This window comes from Dendrobates tinctorius, unplaced genomic scaffold, assembly GCF_039654945.1.
Source record: "Dendrobates tinctorius isolate UK_male_01 unplaced genomic scaffold, ASM3965494v1 ptg000073l, whole genome shotgun sequence".
In the NCBI taxonomy this organism is placed as follows: domain Eukaryota; kingdom Metazoa; phylum Chordata; class Amphibia; order Anura; family Dendrobatidae; genus Dendrobates; species Dendrobates tinctorius.
Genome location: NW_027361741.1, coordinates 6,720,302 through 6,735,404, shown reverse-complemented (window position 1 = coordinate 6,735,404; position 15,103 = coordinate 6,720,302). Strand labels below are relative to the sequence as shown.

Below are 15,103 nucleotides of genomic sequence, written 5' to 3'. Positions count from 1 at the left end.
CAGGCAGGTCCGTGATACTGTTGTGGAGAAGTTTAAAGCCGGATTTGGATACAAAATGATTTCCAAAACTTTAAACATCCCAAGGAGCACTGCAGAAGAAATCATATTGAAATGGAAGGAGCATCATACCACTGAAAATCTACCAAGACCCGGCCGTCCCTCTAAACTTTCATCTCAAACAAGGAGAAGACTTATCAGAGATGCAGCCAAGAAGCCCATGATCACTCAGGATGAACTAGAGACATCTACAACTGAGGTGGGACAATTAGTCGTACACTGCACAAATCTGGCCTTTATGGAAGAGTGGCAAGAAGAAAGCCATTTCTCAAAGATATTCATAAAAAGTGATGTTTAAAGTTTGCAACAAGCCACCTGGGAGACACACCAAACATGTGGAAGAAGGTGCTCTGGTCAAATGAAACCAAAATCGAAATGTTGGCAACATTTCTAAACAATATGTTTGGCGTAAAGGCAACACAGCTCATAACCCTGAACACACCATCCCCACTGTCAAACATGGTGGTGGTAGCATCATGGTTTGGGCCTGCTTTTCTTCAGCAGGGACAGGGAAGATAGTTAAAATTGATGTAATGATGGATGAAGCCAAATACAGGACCATTCTTGAAGATAACCTGTTGGAGTCTGCAAAAGACCTGAGACTGGGACAGAGAATTGTCTTCCAACAAGACAATGAGCCCAAACATAAAACAAAATCTACAATGGAATGGTTCACAAATAAATGTATCCAGGTGTTAGAATGGCCATGTCAAAGTCCAGACCTGAATCCAATCGAGAATCTGTGGAAAGAGCTGAAAACTGCTGTTCACAAACGATCTCCATCAAACCCCACTGAGCTCGAGCTGTTTGCCAAGGAAGAATGGGCAAGAATTTCTGTCTCTCGATGTACAAAACTGAACCTGCAGCTGTAATCGCAGCAAAACGTGGCGCAATAAGGCTGTGTGCACACGATGCAGATTTGCAGCAGTTCCGCAGCGGATTTTACCGCGCAGAAACGTTGCATATCCGCATTGTGATGTACAGTAGCTTTAAAATGAATGAAAAAAAAAAAAAAAAACGCTGTGCAGACGCTGCGGATTTTTCCGTGGTACAAAATCCGCAGCATGTTACTTCTTTTGTGCGGTTTTCCATCTCCCCTGTCACCAAATCCGCAGGGGGAAAACCGCACAAAAACCGCGTGAAAAATGGAAGAAATCCGCAGGAAAAATGCAGGTCATTTGACCTGCGGTTTTCTTCCATTCTGCACGGAAAAATCCGCAGGGCTCAAAACTCCGTCTGCACTCAGCCTAAAGTATTAAGCAAAAGGGGCCGAATAATATTGCACGCCCCACTCTTCAGTTTTTGAATTTCCACAAAAATGTAAAATAACCAATAAATTTCGTTCAACTTCACAATTGTGTCCCACTTGTTGTTGATTCTTTACCAAAAAATTTACATTTGGTATATTTATGCTTGAAGCATGATATGTGGGAAAAGGTTGAAAAGTTCCAGGGGGCTGAATACTTTTGCAAGGCACTGTACATCTGGCTAGCATGAGCATGTTGGATGCCCACGATCCGGCGCTGCATCCAAAGCGCTGCCGTCTACTGAACATAGGTGAATCCACGTGTGATCACTGAACAGTGCAGATTCACCGTGTTGAATACATTCTTTGGGTGAAATATATCTTATGGGTGATCCGGGGGCGTCTCTGGACATATAGTGGGCAGGAGATTTCTAGAAGTCCCATCCACTATGCTGTAACAGCTGGACACTGCGGGTTTGATGCTGCATAAGTACACAGCGTCCAACACACAGTGTTTACTGACCGTGGGCACATACCCTTATACACATTCTTCAGGAGTGTCCTGAACATAACGCCAGTGCACAGTGTGATTTCAGCCACACTGGTGTTCACTGGATATCCTCTCTCCTGCGGAATGGTGGTGGCATCCACAGCTCAGGTACAGAGGATCAGATCCTTCATGGATCTGAAAAGTTCCAAAATCTTCCACTGCCCTGGAATAAAGGTCTAGAAGTACACAGGGGCGGGGCTGCCGTGCTGGAGATACAGGTTGTGTGAAGATCTGAAAACAGGGCAGGGGCACAGGATGCCGCCAAGAATGGTTTACCCGCAGGCTCGCTCCTCCGTGCCACAATTCCCAAAATACAGGCCTCTCTGTGATTCGCAGGCATAAGTGTGCCAAAGGTCACTGTCCCATAGCAGAGCATGTACTGGGGTGGCCCCTGCTGAAAATATCAGGTGATCTGAGCACAAGTAAAAATAGATCCATAGGACTCACATCAGATCACATGGACAGGGGTGCAGGGCAGCGGTCAGACATGGACAGGGGTGCAGGGCAGCGGTCAGACATGGACAGGGGTGCAGGGCAGCGGTCAGACATGGACAGGGGTGCAGGGCAGCGGTCAGACATGGACAGGGGTGCAGGGCAGCGGTCAGACATGGACAGGGGGTGCAGGGCAGCGGTCAGACATAGACAGTGGGTGCAGGGCAGCGGTCAGACATGGACAGTGGGTGCAGGGCAGCGGTCAGACATGGACAGGGGGTGCAGGGCAGCGGTCAGACATGGACAGTGGGTGCAGGGCAGCGGTCAGACATGGACAGTGGGTGCAGGGCAGCGGTCAGACATGGACAGTGGGTGCAGGGCAGCGGTCAGACATGGACAGTGGGTGCAGGGCAGCGGTCAGACATGGACAGTGGGTGCAGGGCAGCGGTCAGACATGGACAGTGGGTGCAGGGCAGCGGTCAGACATGGACAGTGGGTGCAGGGCAGCGGTCAGACATGGACAGTGGGTGCAGGGCAGCGGTCAGACATGGACAGTGGGTGCAGGGCAGCGGTCAGACATGGACAGGGGGTGCAGGGCAGCGGTCAGACATGGACAGGGGGTGCAGGGAAGCGGTCAGACATGGACAGTGGGTGCAGGGAAGCGGTCAGACATGGACAGGGGTGCAGGGCAGCGGTCAGACATGGACAGGGGTGCAGGGCAGCGGTCAGACATGGACAGGGGTGCAGGGCAGCGGTCAGACATGGACAGGGGTGCAGGGCAGCGGTCAGACATGGACAGGGGTGCAGGGCAGCGGTCAGACATGGACAGGGGTGCAGGGCAGCGGTCAGACATGGACAGGGGTGCAGGGCAGCGGTCAGACATGGACAGGGGTGCAGGGCAGCGGTCAGACATGGACAGGGGTGCAGGGCAGCGGTCAGACATGGACAGGGGTGCAGGGCAGCCGTCAGACATGGACAGGGGTGCAGGGCAGCGGTCAGACATGGACAGGGGTGCAGGGCAGCGGTCAGACATGGACAGGGGTGCAGGGCAGCGGTCAGACATGGACAGGGGTGCAGGGCAGCCGTCAGACATGGACAGGGGTGCAGGGCAGCCGTCAGACATGGACAGGGGTGCAGGGCAGCCGTCAGACATGGACAGGGGTGCAGGGCAGCCGTCAGACATGGACAGGGGTGCAGGGCAGCCGTCAGACATGGACAGGGGTGCAGGGCAGCCGTCAGACATGGACAGGGGTGCAGGGCAGCCGTCAGACATGGACAGGGGTGCAGGGCAGCGGTCAGACATGGACAGGGGTGCAGGGCAGCGGTCAGACATGGACAGGGGTGCAGGGCAGCGGTCAGACATGGACAGGGGTGCAGAGCAGCGGTCAGACATGGACAGGGGTGCAGGGCAGCGGTCAGACATGGACAGGGGTGCAGAGCAGTGGTCAGACATGGACAGGGGCACACTGGTCTCCCAATGATCTGATGCCCAGGAGGAGCCATGCCCCACTACTGCCATGAGAACAGTACAAGTGCACAGACCCTGATTCCACAGAACAAGTGCACACCATCTAATAGAAGTATAGCACAGCAAGCAGTGCTACTGACCCAGGTGCAGGCTCTGGTTTAGTGCTGGTAGTAATAGCCTCCTCATCCATGCACACTGCTTACCATCCATCCTCGTGTTCTCGCTGTTATCAGCTTTCTGTCCTGTGTGTACACATAAAACAGGCAGGGATAACTGACAGCCGCAGGCCACGCCCACCAGCCGAGGCACTGGGAGGCGTGGCTACAGCTGCTTGTCCTCACCCTGCACAGGAGCAGGAGGCGGCCGGTAGAGCGGGCTTCTCCACTTCGCTGAGTCCGGGGGCTCCCGCAGCCATTTTGGGGTGGGAAGCAGGCAGAGTTCTATGAGCAGTCTTTGAAAAAATGGCCGGAAAACAGAGACAAAATAATAGTCGTATGTTATCAATATATTATGCGCCTCATAGACCTGTGGCGGTCCCGACTCCCGGAGTCCGTTGTAACATAACAGCCCTAGCACTACTGAGCTCAGTGCTACTGTAGCATGTATAGGAATCTGTGTTGTAGCATTTACACCTCAGTAACCTGCATTGCTGTCTTCTGCAGGAAGGAACCAGTGAGTGCAGTGTAGAAATCCACCGAATGCTGCCTGAAATGCCAACAGCCAAGCCTCATCTACAGTGACCAGCTGTGTACATTTAAAGGGGCTGTCCATACTGGGGGCCAAGTCTGGGGTCACTCTAGAGAAGCTGGAAGTGTAGATGGCATGTGACTGCAAATCGCATCGATGTGGTCACGTGACACTGATGTGGTCACGTGACACTGAGGAATCGTGCCAGTACATGCACAGCACGTTGCCAAGATTCAGCATTCTGCAGACTTTTGTCCCAAGCCCCAACAACCCCTTTAAAGGGAATCTGTCAGGTCAGCTACAAGCAACCTGCAGATATAGAGTTAATCTGCAGGTTAACAGCAGTATAAAGGTGCCCAGTCTTGTACTGAGCTTTATATCTCCTGGGAGCCATCACGGCTTTCAGTCATGCAGGCGGGAACAATCAAATTCTCATGCTCTTGGTGCCGTTAGAAGGTTATCAGAGTTCAGAGCCATGGGAAAAGTTCTAAGGGTGCTCGCGCTGACATCATTGAGTTGAACTCCGATGACCTTCAATGGAAGTCTTCAAACAGGCTGGACAGACATCTGACTGGGATGATTTAGCGAATCCTGCTTTGAGCAGGGGGTTGGACCAGATGGCCCAGGAGGTCCCTTCCAACTCTACGATTCTATGATTCTATGACCTTTCCGACGACACCATGAGCTTGAGAACTTTCTCACGTTCATGGTGACGTCAGTGAGGTGAAAGCAGTTCGCTGCGAGGCGCTGAGCAAGCCCGCACAGCTCAGTGTGTCTGCTGAATGGCAGGATGTATAGTTGCATCATGCAACAATGCAGTCTGCCATCCAGATGTAGCAGAGCTAGATGCGTCATGGGACAATTAGATTATTGCAGTGGTTTGAAAAAAACACTATATTGTAATCCGAACGCTGCTAACTTATTATTATTCAGTTGATTTCCGCAATTAATGAAGCCCGAACCGCTACACGCACAGTCTGCGTTGAGGTGTCGTTTCGAAGCCAGTGTCCACGAGTGGTCTGCTAAGTATTTTTCGTGTCGATCGGATTTGTAGTTTTTGCGCAATTTGCGTTTGAAAATTTTTTTTCCTGTCATTGGAATGAATTGTCTCAATGGGAAAATGTTGCCATAGAGAAAACATGCCCTGAGGCGATTCAAACGGCAGTTAAGCTCATTGATATGCGCAGCCAGACCCAGTTACTATGCCAACGCCGACAAACTTCACATGGCCCCCCCAGGACAGAGCTTCTGCCAGATAATATCAGCTCTTAAAGCGAAACCCACAGCACAAATGCAAATCTAGCTTCATCACATGACGCATGCCCCTGAGAGAGAATGTGCGCCAAAGTGGGTTTAGAAGCCCAGTGCGCCAAACTGGCTCTTAAAGGGCCAACGCACCAAAATGAGTCATAAAGGGTCGACACGCCAAATAGAAAGCCGAGAGACCTCAGGCTCCAAATCGGAGGCTGATTGACCCCGGCCTACAAATCGGACCTAGAGTGGCCCTGCCCACCAAATCGGACTCTGTGGGGCCCCGCCCACCAAATTGGACCCAGAGAGGCCCCGCCCACAAAATTGGACCCAGAGGGGCCCTGGCCACAAAATCGGACCCTGAGGGATCCGTCCACCAATTCAAGCCCTGAGGCGCCCAGGCCACCGAATCGGATCCTGAGGGGCCCCACCCACCAAATCAGATCCTGAGGGACCCCACAGGCCAAAGTGGCCCCTGAGAGGCACCAACAGTTAAAACGGATCCTGAGTTGAAAGTCTTGCAGGGGCAGCAGGCAAGTCTCTCTTAGGCTATGTGCACACGTAGCGTTTTAAAACGCTTACTAAAAACCGGACTCCTTCCCAGAAATCGCGCGTTTTTTTCCGCGCGTTTTCACCGCGATTTTCGCGTGCGATATTCAAGCACTTTCCAAGCGATTTGAAGCATCGCTTGGAAAGTGATTGACAGGTTGGTCACACTCGTCAAACATAGTGTTTGACAAGTGTGACCAGGTTTTTACTATTGAGGCCGCCTATGCGGCATCAATAGTAAAAGATAGGATGTTAAAATGCTAAAAAAAATAAAAAAATCGGGGTATATTTACCTTCCGGCGTCCCGCGCTGCATTCCCGGGCCTCAGCGTTCCCAGTAATGCCTTGCGAGACCTGTGATGACGTAGTCTCGCGTTGCTATAGCGATCTCGCGAGACTACGTCATCACAGGACCTTGCCGCAAGGCATTACTGGGAACGCTTAGGCCGGGAATGCATCGCGGGACGCCGGAAGGTAAATATACCCCAATTTTTTATTTTTTATTCTTTTTTTACAGGGGTATGGTACCCAGGGCCTGGAGGACAGTCTCCTCTCCTCCACACCGTGGGTACCAACCGCACATGAGACGCTTAACTTCCCGCATGGTGGGCATAGCCACATGCGGGAAGTAAGCGATTCTCATACATTCCTATGGGTGCGGAATCGCGGCAATTTTTTGCGATTCCGCACAAAGAATGAGCATGCTGCGATTTTTTCCGCGATGCGATTCCGCCGCGGAAAAAAGCGCAGCATTAGCATAGCATGTGCGGAATGCCATAGGAATGCATGGGGGCGTTCTGTACACGATTTTTAAGCGTTTTCGCGCCGAAAATCGCGGCAAAAACGCTTAAAAATCGCTACGTGTGCACACAGCCTCAAAGGGGCAGCCCGGGCACCATTTCAAAGCACTATCTGTACTTCCTTCAGGACATACACATCTAGTTCTTCTTCTGCTTCTTCTTATTATAGTGGTTTGAAAAAACCTCTATATTGTAATCCGAACGCTGCTAACTTATTCTTCTTTTTATAGTGGTTTGAAAAAACCACTATATTGTAATCCGAACGCTGCTAACTTATTCTTATTATTCAGTTGATTTCCGCAATTAATGCGGCCCGAACCGCTACACGCACAGACTCCGTTGAGGTGTCGTTTCGAAGCCAGCGTCCATGAAAGGTGTGCTAAGTATTTTTCATGTCGATCGGATTTGTAGTTTTTGCGCAATTTGCGTTTGAAAATTTTTTTTCCCGTCATTGGAATGCACTGTCTCCAATGCTTTTCAATGGGAAGCTTAAAACATGCCCTGAGGCCATTGAAATGGCAGTTGAGCTCATTGATATGCGCAGGCACACCCAGTTACTATGCCAACGCCTACGAACACCACATGACGCCCCCAGGAGAGAGCTTCTGCCACATAATATCAGCTCTTAAAGCAAAACCCACAGCACAAATGCAAATCTAGCTTCATCACATGACTCATGCCCCTGAGAGAGAATGTGCGCCAAAGTGGATTTAGAAGCCCAGTGAGCCACCCTGGCTCTTAAAGGGCCGACGCGCCAAAGTGATTCTTAAAGAGCCGGCGCACCAAAATGAGTCTTAAAGGGCCGGCGCGCCAAATCGAAAGCTGAGTGACCCAAGGCTCCAAATCGGAGGCTGATAGACCCTGGCCTACAAAAAGGAGGCTGAGCAACCCTGGCATCCAAATTGGACCCAGAGTGGCCCCGCCCACCAAATCAGACCCAGAGTGACCCCGGCCACAAAATAAGATCCTGAGGGGCCCCAACCACAAAATCGGACCCTGAGAGGCTCCGGCCACAAAATCGGACCCTGAGGGGCCCCAACCACAAAATCGGACCCTGAGAGGCTCCGGCCACAAAATCGGACCCTGAGGGGCCCCAACCACAAAATCGGACCCTGAGAGGCTCCGGCCACAAAATCGGACCCTGAGGGGCCCCAACCACAAAATCGGACCCTGAGAGGCACCGGCCACAAAATCGGACCCTGAGGGGCCCCGGACACAAAATCGGACCCTGAGGGGCCCCGCCCACTAAATCGGATTCTGAAAGGCCCCAACCACAAAATCGGACCCTGAGGGGCCCCACCCACAAAATCGGACCCTGAGGGGCCCTGCTGACCAAATTGAACTCTGAGGGGCCCCGCCCACCAAATCGGACCCAGAGTGGCCCCGCCCACCAAATCAGACCTAGAGTGGCCCCGCCCACCAAATCGGACCCCGAGGGGCCCCGCCCACCAAATCGGACCCCGAGGGGCCCCGCCCACCAAATCGGACCCCGAGGGATCCCGCCCACCAAATCGGACCCCGAGGGTCCCGGCCAACCAAATTGGACCCTGAGGGGCCCCGCCCACCAAATCGGACTCTGATAGATCCCACCCACCAAATCAGACCCTGAGGGACCCCGCTCACCAAATCAGATCCTGAGGGGCCCCGCTCACCAAATCAGATCCTGAGGGGCCCCGCTCACCAAATCAGACCCTGAGGGGCCCCACCCACCAAATCGGACCCTGAGGGGCCCCGGCCACAAAATCGGACCCTGAGGGGCCCCACCCACCAAATCGGACCCTGAGGGGCCCCGGCCACAAAATCGGACCCTGAGGGGCCCCACCCACAAAATCGGACCCTGAGGGGCCCCGGCCACAAGATTGGACCCTGAGGGGCCCCAACCACCAAATCAGACCCTGAGGGTCCCCACCCACCAAATCAGCCCCTGAGGGGACCCGCCCACCAAATCGGACCCTGAGGGGCCCCACCCACTAAATCGGACCCTGAGGTGCCCCGGCCACAAAATCGAACCCTGAGGGGCCCCACCCACAAAATCGGGCCCTGAGGGCCCTACCCACAAAATCGGACCCTGAGGTCAAAGTGGCCCCTGAGAGGCACCCACAGTTAAAACGGATCCTGAGTTGAAAGTCTTGCAGGTGCAGCAGGCAAGTCTCTCTTAAAGGGGCAGCCCGGGCAGCATTTCAAACCACATCTGTACTTCCTTCAGGAAATACACATCTAGTTCTTATTATTATTCAGTCGATTTTCCGCAATTAATGCGGCCCGAACCGCTACATGCACAGACTCCGTTGAGGTGTCGTTTCGAAGCCAGCATTCACGAGAGGTGTGCTAAGTAATTTTCGTGTCGATCGGATTTGTAGTTTTTGCGCAATTTGCGTTTGAAAAAAACATTTTCCTCAATGCTTTTCAATGGGAAAATGTTGCCACAGTCAAAACATGCCCTGGGGCGATTGAAATGGCAGTTAAGCTCATTGATATGCGCAGGCACACGCAGTTACTATGCCAACGCCTACGAACTTCACATGACCCCACCAGGACAGAGCTTCTGCCACATAATATCAGCTCTTAAAGCGAAACCCACAGCACAAATGAAAATCTAGCTTCATCACATGACGCATGCCCCTGAGAGAGAATGTGCACCAAAGTGGATTTAGAAGCCCAGTGCGCCAAACTTGCTCTTAAACGGCCGACGCGCCTAAGTGATTCTTAAAGGGCCGACGCACCAAATCGAAAGCTGAGTGACCCCAGGCTCCAAATCGGAGGCTGATCGACCCTGGCCTACAAATCGGAGGCTGAGCCACCCTGGCCTCTAAATCGGACCCAGAGTGGCCCCGCCCACAAAATCGGACCCAGAGTGGCCCCGCTCACAAAATTGGACCATGAGGGGCCACGCCCACAAAATCGGACCCTGAGGGGCCACGCCCACAAAAATCGGACCCTGAGGGGCCATGCACACAAAAATCGGACCCTGAGGGGCCACGCCCACCAAATCGGACCCAGAGTAGCCACTCCCACCAAATAGGACCCAGAGTGGCCACGCCCACCAAATCGGACCCAGAGTGGCCACGCCCACCAAATTGGACCCAGATGGGCTCTGCCCACCAAATCGGACCCTGAGGGGCCCCGCCCACCAAATCAGACCCTGAGAGGCCCAGCCCACCAAATCGGACCCTGAGGGGCCCCGCCTACCAAATCAGATCCTGAGGGGCACCGCCCACCAAATCAGACCCTGAGGGGCCCCGCCCACCAAATGGACTCAAAGGGGCCCCGCCCACCAAATTGGACCCAGAGGGGCTCCGCCCACAAAATCAGACCCTGAGGGGCCCCGGCCACAAAATCGGACCCTGAGGGGCCCCAACCACAAAATCGGATCCTGAGGGGCCCCAACCACAAAATCAGACCCCGAGGGGCCCCGGCCACAAAATCGGACCCCGAGGGGCCCCGCCCACCAAATCGGACCCCGAGGGGCCCCGCTCACCAAATCGGACCCAGAGGGGCCCGCTCACCAAATCGGACCCTGAGGGGCCCCGCTCACCAAATCAAGCCCTGAGGAGCCCAGGCCACCGAATCGGATCCTGAGGGGCCCCACCCACCAATTCAGACCTTGAGGGGCCCCACAGGCCAAAGTGGCCCCTGAGAGGCACCCACAGTTAAAACAGATCCTGAGTTGAAAATCTTGCAGGGGCAGCAGGCAAGTCTCTCTTAAAGGGGCAGCCCGAGCTCCATTTCAAAGGACTATCTGTACTTCCTTCAGGAAATGCACATCTAGCTATTATTATTCAGCTGATTTTCCGCAATTAATGCGGCCCGAACCGCTGCATGCACAGACTCCGTTGAGGTGTCGTTTCGAAGCCAGCGTCCAGGTGTGGTGTGCTAAGTAATTTTTGTGTCGATCGGATTTGTAGTTTTTGCGCAATTTTTGTTTGAAAAACATTTTCTTCAATGCATTTCAATGGGAAAATGTTGCCATAGGGAAACATGCCCTGAGGCGATTCAAATGGCAGTTAAGCTCATTGCTATTCGCAGGCACACCCAGTAACTATGCCAACGCCTACGAACTTCACATGACCCCCCAGGACAGTTTCTTGGCAGATATCAGCTCTTAGGCCGGGGTCACACTAGCGAGAAATATGGACGAGTGCGAGGCGCTAAAAGCACGCATTAGACACGGACCAATGATTCTCTATGGGGTACCTCGCACCAGCCGTATATTTCTCATCTGTATTCTTTGGTCCGTGCCAATCGCAGCATGCTGCGATTGTCAGCGTACTACGGCCGTAGTACGCCAATGCAAGTCTATGGGTGCACAAAAAATACGGACTACACACGGACCACACGTGTGACCTGCGAGAAATACGTAGGTCTTTTGGCTGGTGACAGGAAATGGGCCAATCCATCATCAGGAAGCCTAGACATGCAAATGAGCTCAAAAAGCGCTCCAGACATCCAGGAAGTACGCCTCCACGGAGTACAGCAGCATCATGGCGTCCACTTACCTTAATGTGGAAATGTTAATAGTCCTGGTGCAGGAGCGTCCCGAACTATGGGACCAACGTGATGCCCATTATGCCAACCGGGCAAGAAAGGAGGCGTCATGGAGGCGTATATGTAGGCAGATGTTCCATGACTTTGGTGATCGGCCACGTGAGGAGCAGCAGAAAATTATTAAGTACAAGCCAAAAAATGAGTAAAATTACCGCACAACAAAAAATGAATATAGAATCAGCACCCCCCTTCCTGTGCTTGTACTTTTTTCCTCATGAGGCCGTTAGATTTTGATGTGACACGTGGTTTCACACAGCCATAATTTGGGTTAGGCCACAAGCTCCTCATCCTCCTAGACAAACAAATTACTAAGTGTAGCTACTTGATACATCAACTAAAGAGACCCTGTCTATCTGCCCTGTATGTCCAAATTAGATATGCCACCATGGGTAGAAAGCACACCCCAGAAGGCCCCATGCCTAGACTACTGGTAGCAAATGTGACCTATCAAATATGTGAATTTGACAATATTTCCTGTCATATTGCAGTGGATTATGTGATGAGACGCTGGCGAAGCATCCGGGACCAATACCGCCGGGAACGCCAGCAGCGGTCCAGGAGTGGGGATGCGGGATACGTAAAAAGAAAATATGTATATTATGACCGCCTCTCCTTCCTCGCCCCAATTTTTGATCTCAGACCATAAGTAGATACCTCACACCACATTACACAGATACTTTACAGGGCCAAAAATAGGTATTTATTTTTGGCTCTGTTCTATTTCTTCACAGAACTCAGTCAAACCTTACGGACAGAGGCACTGGCTCGGAAACCGTCCCCATCATTGATCCTGGGTCTGCAGGGGAAGAGGTGGCTGGCCCATCTTCTCCCCCTACTAGGAGCAGGGGTGAGGAATCAAGTCAGGATGTTCCATTGCATCAGCAGAGGATCAGGGCAATATCAGTAGCAGCCCAACTGGCCACATCCGGGGCTCCCTTCAGCCTGCTGCCACATCCCAGCGAGGAAGAAGCCGAAGACGGCAAATACCTGCCCCTGATACCCGCACTAATGTGGACACTGGGGTCCTCAATTATTTAGCCAGAGTAAACACTGATGATGGGGAGGAGGCATACTCTCACAGCCTGGCCAATTATCTCCGTTCCCTTTCCCATGAGGTCAGGCTCCGTATTAGAGGATGCTTTCAGATCCTGCTTGATGCCTGCACATACCCCAATACGCCCTACAAATTATTTCAATATATTGAGAGGTGGCAGCTTTCACCAAGAAATCTCATGCGCCTTAGGCACCCCCCACAAATGCAAGCTCAAGCAGGATCTGAGGATCCTCAAATACATGGGCCTACACCTCACCCCCTTCCTCCCACTACCCAACCTTCAATTCAGCAGCCAAAAATGTCAGCCTCTAGCCAACCCCACCAATATGGCCACTTGTTCCCACCCAGTGTTGGAGGCTGGTCCCAACCTGGTTGGGGACGATATGGCTATCTTGGTGGGTATGAGCCACGTGCCTACCACAGCCAACAAGATGCCCCTCCCCATTATTACTCTGGCCAGTACCCCCAACATTCCCAGGAGGCAGGACAATTCCCACATCATGGGCATCAGTATGGCCCCACACAGGGCGATGTTGGGCACAGTATCCAGCAGCAACCACAGGCTGCTCTTCCACCTTCTCCTTCCCCAACGTATGAGAATTTATAAGTATGTGGCCACAATCAGTCTGATGGCCGGAGATGTCCAGTGCGGTTTCACTGGTGCTCCAAATACAAATCCAAAGGAAAAAACAGGTGGTCTCCATCACCAAACTTTGTTTAAAAATTGAACATTCACATTTTTTCCCAATGTTTTCCAATCATATTAATAATCCATCATGACAGGAAAGGCTACCGCACGCCTTTCAGACAGATATTACATGTCTATACAAAAAAGAAAATTTAACCGCGCTACACTGTAAAGTCAAAGGATGAAAATACACTACTCACTTGCTAATGCCTAGGAAAGGCGTGCTGGCCTTAGTGAAGTAGTCACCTTTTTTGCAAACTATCTATAGTAACAAATCAAGGCGACCAGCCTTCATAATATCACGCTCTCTCTATGTCTTAACAAGTGAGAATTGTATTTTCATCCTTTCACTTGACCAGTATAGCATGGTTAAATTTTCTCTGTTCTACATACATCTAATATCTGTCTGAAAGGCGTGAGGTAGCCTTGCCTGTCATGGTGGAATATTAATATGATTGGAAAACATTCAGAAGAAATGTGAGTGTTATCTTTTAGCAATAATTTTGGTGCTGGAGACCACCTCTTTTTTTCCTTTGAATTGAAATATTCTCATGCAGCAATGTTGTTTTTGCCTATTTTTTTTTGTGTTATGTGTAATAATGTTACTTTGCAAAAAAGTATTATTATGCAAAATGGGCAATTTGGCCCATTGCTAAACTTTTCATATGGCAATATTATGTTTGCCTTTAAGAAAAAAAAAGCAAAAAGGCAAAACTAAAAATTTGTCTACTACAGTTAACGTCTCTGTGTGATTTCTCAAAAACCCTGTCAACATACTAACATACGCTAACCAATGCAAAGAAACAGTCATATAATCAGAAGGGGTAGAGATATATATATTTAGACACACTAAAAAAAAAAAAATTATAGCATAGACACAGCATGCTCTTGCCAAGAAGTTTCTCCCTCAGGTGAGATAAAGTAACTAGTGAAAATATCACGCACTTTGAGGCCAGAGAGCGGTCTACGTTGAGGGTTGATAGGTGGTCACCCTGCGCACATTGTCCGGCCTACGAACAACACCAGCAGAGGAGGAACAATCATGTATTCTGGTGAAGTTATGAAGAACCACTCAGGCTTTCACAACTTCATTAACATTTTGTTCGCTCAACTGAATGGCAGACTGGAGTACCCGCCATTTGGCACAAAGAATGCCAAAGGAACACTCCACCAGTCGCCTAGCACGTGATAGGCGCAAGTTAAAAATTCTGCGCCTGTGGTCAAGGTTGCGCCGGGATATGGCCTCATGACATTGCGCGATAACTGAAACTTCTCATCTGCCACAAGGACGTAAGGGACTGATTCTTCAGTGGAGCCTGGTAGCTGGCGTGGTGGTGGTAGATCGAACTGGTTGGTGCATAGCCGCCAAGCCATTATGGAAGTATTGAAGACTCTAGAGTCTCCCGTCCTTCCATAGGCCCCAATGTCAACAATTATAAACTTGTATTGAGGGTCTGCCAGAGCCAACAATACAACAGAAAAGTATTGTTTATAATTGAAGAATTGGGAGCCAGAGTTCGGCGGTTTACGCACCCGGATATGTTTGCCATCCAGGGCCCCAATACAATTAGGAAACTGGCATTCCTCCTCAAAGTCCCTTGATATCCTCAACCAGTCTTCCATCCTGGGCTCAGGCATGACGACTTGATGGAGTCTTGTCCAGATTTCACTACATGTTGACCTCACTATGCCAGAAATGGTAGATCTTCCAATGAGAAACTCATGGTGGAGGGCGGCATAAGACAGGCCAGTGGACAGGAAGCTGAAGAACAACAGA

At 51.3% G+C, this 15,103-nt stretch overlaps 1 protein-coding gene across 3 annotated transcripts in view; it reads right to left on the bottom strand.

Annotated features, from left to right (window-relative positions):
* ACACB (acetyl-CoA carboxylase beta) overlaps positions 1 to 4,101 on the bottom strand; it is a 398,726-nt gene extending 394,625 nt beyond the window's left edge. For all 3 annotated transcript variants that reach the window (XM_073582603.1, XM_073582604.1, XM_073582605.1), the window contains exon 1: positions 3,957 to 4,101. The gene's annotated coding sequence lies outside the window, so the exon portion shown is untranslated. The remainder of the gene's footprint in view (positions 1 to 3,956) is intronic.
* Between the last annotated feature and the right edge of the window lie 11,002 nt (positions 4,102 to 15,103).